Below are 6732 nucleotides of genomic sequence, written 5' to 3' on the forward strand. Positions count from 1 at the left end.
TTCTTTTTTTTTTTACTTATGGGCCGAGAATGTTTGGGCTAGGAGAAGGGGTGGAATAGTTTGGGAATTTACTTGACTTTACTTGAAATTATGAGGCCCAAATAATTACTTTTCGGCCCAATGGGCTCATTAGATGGTTCACGGTCCATTTTGAAAGAAAAAGAGAGTTTATGGCTTACTAGGGTTAATTGGATTAGTTATGGCCCAATAAGGCCCATTAGGGTTAGAATGAATCATTCTAGGCCCAAATGGTCCAAAATGTTATAGATTTGTGAATTGGGTCCATTTAGAATCCAAATAGGGTTTCCAAGTCCAAAATAGTTGAATTGAATGCTTATTGGCCCATTAGGCCCAATAAGGAAATCCTAGTCCAATATAGACATAAACAGGGATTCTTAGGGTTTTTAGACTCTTTGTTGAACATGAGAGGTGAATTTAAATGAGCACTGGGTGATATTTACTTAGAGTATATGTTTTACAATGGTTGAATGATTACATAAGAATAGAATTTCCTAGCTAAAATGCTAGTTGTGACATCATCCCCCCCGTTAGAGGGAATTTCGTCCCGAAATTATTTTGAGAACTAGGTTTGTGAATGAAAGAATAAGTGAGGGTAATTTTGCTTCATTTGGTCTTCACGTTCCCACGTGAATTCCGGTCCACGTTTAGCGCTCCATCGAACCTTCACAATCGGAATGCGACTTTGCTTTGTACGCTTCACCTCCCTATCCATAATATCGACTGGTTCTTCGACGAACAGGAGATTCTCGTTTATCTCAATCTCTTCCAAATGAACGACAAGGGTTTCATCTGATAGAAACTTTTTCAGATTCGAGACGTGGAACACTAGGTGTACGTTGCTGAGCTCGGTAGGTAGCTGCAGCTTGTAAGCCACTGGACCAATCCGGGCAAGAATCTCGAACGATCCAATGTATCGCGGGTTCAATTTTCCTCGTTTCCCAAAGCGAATCATTCCCTTCCAAGGAGATACCTTTAACAACACGCGATCCCCGACTTGAAATTCTAATGGCTTTCGCCGCTTGTCGAGCTTTGATTTGGACTATCTTTTCGGTCGTTTCGCGGATGATTTCCGGTCCTGTAAGAGCACTAGCTAGCGATTTCCCTTTTTCTAGTTGAGTGTCACCCACCTTAGCCCAACATAGGGGCGATCTGCATTTACGACCATAAAGAGCCTCGAAGGGAGCAACCTTGATGCTCGTGTGGTAATTGTTGTTATAAGAAAATTCGATCAGAGGCAAGTGGGCATCCCATGATTTGCCGAAGTCAATCACGCAAGCTCGGAGCATATCCTCGAGTGTCTGGATAGTACGCTCACTCTGACCATCCGTCTGTGGGTGGTAGGCAGTACTCATATCTAGCTGTGTTCCCATTGCCTTTTGAAGAGATTGCCAGAATCTTGAAGTGAATCTGCTATCTCGATCCAAGATAATAGATACTGGCACTCCATGGAGTCTCACAACCTCCTTGAGGTAGATTCAGGTTAGCTTTTCCATCTTGTAGGACTCTTTTATTGGCAGGAAATGAGCGGATTTTGTTAACCTATCGACAATTACCCAAATAGCATCCAATCTGTCTGCTGTCTTTGGCAATTTGGTCACGAATACCATAGTAATCCTTTCCCATTTCCACTCGGGTATCACTATTTGTTTCAATAGTCCCGAGGGCTTTTGGTATTCCACTTTCACTTTGGCGCAAGTAAGACACTTGCCCACGAAAGTAGCTATCTCTTCCTTCATATTATGCCACCAATATTGCTGCTTGATATCCAAATACATTTTATCTGACCCCGGATGAATAGAATATCGCGTCTTGTGGGCTTCATGCATGAATATCTCTCTGAATCCCCCAATTTTGGGAACCCAGATTCTATTCATGAAGTAGTGAGTTCCGTCATGTTTAACTTCGAGCTCCTTCTCCATCCCACGTAGTGATTCACTAGCGACATTCTCCGGCTTCAATGCGTCCAGTTGGGCTTCCTTGATTTGTGAGGCTAGATGAGATTGGATGGTGATTGACAGAGTCTTCACACGATGACTTGAATACTCCTTTCGGCTCAGGGCATCGGCTACCACGTTAGCCTTGCCTGGATGGTATTTGATCTCACACTCATAATCATTTAATAGCTCAACCCATCTTCGCTGCCTCATGTTTAGTTCTTTTTGATTTAGAATGTGCTGGAGGCTCTTGTGGTCTGTAAAGATGGTGCACTTGGTACCATATAGGTAGTGCCTCCAATTTTTTAAGGCGAAGACCACCTCCCCTAGTTCGAGATCATGCGTGGTATAATTTACTTCATGAGTTTTTAATTGTTTGGATGCATAAGCAATTACCTTCTCTCGTTGCATAAGGACACAACCTAAACCTTGAATCGAAGCATCACAGTAAACTATGAAGTCTTCAGTTCCCTCCGGTAAGGATAGCACTGGAGCACTACAGAGGGCTTGCTTCAAGGTTTGGAAGGCAAGCTCTTGCTTCTCGGTCCAGTTGTAGGGTACGCCCTTTTGTGTCAATGTGGTGAGGGGTTTGGCTATCTTGGAAAAGTTCTGAATGAATCTTCGGTAGTAGCCTGCAAGACCCAAGAATTGGCGAATTTCTGTTGGCGTTGTCGGAATTGCCCAGTTTTCGATTGCTTTCATCTTGGAGGGGTCCACATGTATTCCTTCCTGACTGACTACATGGCCCAGAAAGTTCACACTGTGGAGCCAGAACTCACACTTGGAGAGTTTCGCATACAACTTTTCAGCCCGCAGGGTTTCTAAAATCTGTCGGAGGTGTTGGCTATGATCTTCTTCGCTTCAAGAGTATACGAGAATATCATCGATGAAAACGATTACGAATTTGTCAAGGAATGGGCGGAAGACTCGATTTATGAAGTCCATAAATGCAGCGGGGGCATTTGTTAGACCGAAGAGAATTACGACGAATTCGTAATGACCGTAACAAGTTAGGAAAGCAGTCTTCGGAAAGTCCTCATCTCGGACTTTGAGTTGATGATAACCGGATCTCAGATCTATCTTTGAAAAGTAACTAGCTCCTTGAAGTTGGTCAAATAGATCATCGATTTGTGGAAATGGGTACCGGTTTTTGATGGTGAGTTTATTTAATTCCCTATAGTCGATGCACATCCTGAAGGATCCGTCTTTCTTTTAACGAAAAGAACCGGAGCTCCCCATGGCGAGAAGCTGGGTCTAATGAATCCTTTATTCAGGAGTTCGCTTAGTTGGCTTAATAATTCTCGCATTTCAGTAGGGGCCAACCTATAGGGTGATTTGGCGATTGGAGTGGCTCCAGGCACTAGGTCGATTCGGAATTCGATTTGTCGTTCTAGGGGTATTCCCGGAAGATCTTCTGGAAACACATCCGGGAAGTCACACGCCACTGGGATGTTGTGAATGCTCGCTTCCTCTTTGGTTTTATCCACCACATGAGCAAGGAATGCGTAGTTCTTCTTTTGTAGACACTTTTGTGCCTTGATACATTAGATAAGGCCAGGATTTGTGGCAGGTTTATCTCCGTAGATTATTAGGGTTTCGTGATTGGGAAGATGAAGGCGAGCGGCCTTCTCGTGACACATAATATCGGCATGATGGGGGCTTAACCAATCCATGCCGATGATCACATCAAAACGCCTAATATTTATTGGCATCAGATTTATTTGGAAAGAGTGGTTGTTTAGTGCTAACGTACATCCTATATAGATATCTTTGGTTGTTTCCGCTTTCCCATTAGCCATTTCCACCGTAAAGGCTTCGTTGAGATTCTGGGGTTGTTGATTTAGCAAGTATTTGAATTTATTACTAACAAAAGTTTGTTCCGCCCCACTATCAAATAAGATGCGTGCATACGAGTTGTTAAGTAGGAACGTACCGGTGACAACGGCTGGGTCCTGCACTGCTTCACCTTGACCCATTGGCTGCACTCTCCTTGCTGCTCCTGCCCCTTGATTGTTTGCGTTGGGGCAGTTTCGCCTGAAATGCTCGGTTTTCCCACATCCATAACAGGTATAATTGGCGCCAACATTGGTGTTGTTATTGTTGTTGTTGTTGTTGTTGTTGTTTGTCATCTGGTTTTGTTGAAGCTGAGCCGTACAATACTTTGCTGTATGGCCCTTCCAGTTGCACCTTGTGCAATTCATCTCTCTGCACTCCCCGTGATGGTGGAAGTTGCATTTGTTACACATGGGGAGATTTCCTGAATACTGCTTTGGAGCATTTGGCGTGGATGAGGCTGGAGCATGTGGTGTGGTGGTAGCTTGAGTTGCAGCATGGACAGTCATAGTTTGTTGCTTCTTAGATGATTCCGAGTTTTGCTTTCCCTTTCGCTTGTTGTTTTTCCCCTTCTTGCTCTCACCTTCTTTCTTGACCTCCGCTTCTGCTGTTTTGGCACCCTTCTTGTTGCCATGATCATACAATTTCTTGGCCAGTCTCTTGGCGCTATCAAACGTATCAGGCTTTGCCGCAATGACATTCCCTTGGATAAGTGCAGTCAATCCCCAGATAAACCTCTCAATCTTTTGCCCTTCTGAGGTGATCATTCCGGGACATAGAAGAGATAGCTCACTAAACCTGGATATGTATGCGTTGATATCGGAGTTTTGAACTGTGAGGTTCCACAACTCTTGTTCCATCTTCTGGATTTCGCCGCTTGGACAGTATTCAGCCATCATCATTTCCTTAAGCTATTCCCAGGGCATCGCGTTCTCCACCGGGAGTGTCATGACCTCTATGTGCCCATTCCACCAGGAGAGGGCTTGATCAATGAAAGTGCAGGCTGCGAACTTGACCTTACACTCATCTGGACACCCGCAGATTTCAAAAACAGATTCTACTTTCTCGACCCATCACTTCAGGGCTATTACGCCTCCTGTCCCATTAAAGGTTCGAGGTTTGGCGTTTGGTGAAGTCCTTATAGGTACATGTTCGAGCGGCTCCGTGGTTCGTTCCTTGATTTGTGCTTTCGGCTCCCTGCCCGTTGTCTTCTCAGTTGTTTCCATTGCGAATCTGCGCAAGTGTTGCAGTGACCGCAGCGGACACTGCTGCCTGGAATGCAACCGAGTTTATCTCAGGTGGGGTCGGTGTTGCATTGTTTCCACGGTTGGGTCTTTGAGGCATCTTTCTGTCATGGAACGGAAAGATGTTGAGTGCCTATTGTTTTGCGAGTTTGGAATCCCATAGACTAGGCGTATAGTGTGTGTATTTAAGTAATTTCATGCATTAACATAAAACAAGGAAATAAAACACATAGCAGATGACAACGTCATGATAAAACATACAGCATTTTCATTAATACTAATAGTTTTGATACATGAAAATTTGCCAGAAGGCATACAGTACATGGGGAAATATAAAATCTGGCAGCATGACGACCCTATGAGTAGTGTGGTCACTTAAACATAGAGTCGATAGTACATAGCATAGATCACATAAACATAATACTAAAGAAAGATACGGCTGGTCCTAGTCATGGTGGGATGTGCCAAGGGGTGGTGCTGAGGAAGTGGATGCTCCCTGAAGGCGAGCCACCTATCGCTCCGCGTCTCGAAGTCGAGCCTCCCACCTTACCTGCCTCATGTGGAATTCCCGGATAACCTCTCGCGTTTCCTGCTCTGCCCTCGCAACCCTAGTTCGCATCTGGTGCATCTGATCGGTGGTGCTCTGAGCCAGATCGCCAATATCCCTCAATCGTCTCACCATGACTAGAAGCGCTCGGTCAGCCGGTCCTCCATCCCTCAAGTCATAGAACTCTCGAGCCATGCCAAACGGTGGTCGCTGCCCCTGTTGTCTTCTCCACCTCCAAATGTCGATACCCCAGGGAGGTGTAGGGCCACTAGGGCCCATTCGGTGAGCTGGCACCCTCACGGGGTACGGTGGGTTGATGACTATGGACTCCGCGTCCGAATCCTCATCGATGTCGTACCCAGACACTTCTTCTTCAACATCTGCCACAGGTTCCGCAGGTCCCTCTTCGATTTCTTCTTCTGGTTCTTCCTCTTCCTCGGGGTCCTCTTCAGGTTCCTCTTCAATTCTTCCAACCATCCGTTATTTCCCTGATTGGGAAAATAAGGATCTCCGGGGAGGTGGAAACCAGCCATACTGACTGCACGAGAGTGCATAAATAAATCACGTTTTGATTATCCCTATAGTATATTTTTAGTTATTTAAGTTTTGGGTTCCCGAGAGTTATTGGGGAGTGAGGTAGGCTTTTGGATTCATTTCCCGCTATAATTACTCCTGAACACATGTTGATCATATTCTGAATAAATATAGTTGATCAGGCTATATTTATCCCTAATATGACTACATAACGGCCCAAGTTTAATCATAATGTTCAATTTCCTCCAGAAGCTTTTATTAAATATTGTTAGGTTATTATCCTAATATTCGCACATACGTGTGAAAATTTTGTTTTGTTCAGAGTTATTTAGTCCCATTGTGTTTATAGTTGCATATCATGTATGGGTACATATGCTAGTTCACTATAAACTATGCTCTGATACCAACCTGTCACACCCCCGAACTAGACGGCGGAAACATCCCGGGGCTCGTGTGACTAACAATTGAATTATCATCACAATGAATATACATGAAACATAACACATTCATCACCAACATTACATATAACAACCAGCATTGTTCACATCAAGTACATCGTTATAAATTACATAAGTTCAAAGTATTAATAATACGCTGAGTGATGTTACACAAAATAAAT

Source organism: Lactuca virosa, chromosome 1 (genome assembly GCF_052849685.1).
Source record: "Lactuca virosa cultivar CGN04683 chromosome 1, Lactuca_virosa_CGN04683_v6, whole genome shotgun sequence".
In the NCBI taxonomy this organism is placed as follows: domain Eukaryota; kingdom Viridiplantae; phylum Streptophyta; class Magnoliopsida; order Asterales; family Asteraceae; genus Lactuca; species Lactuca virosa.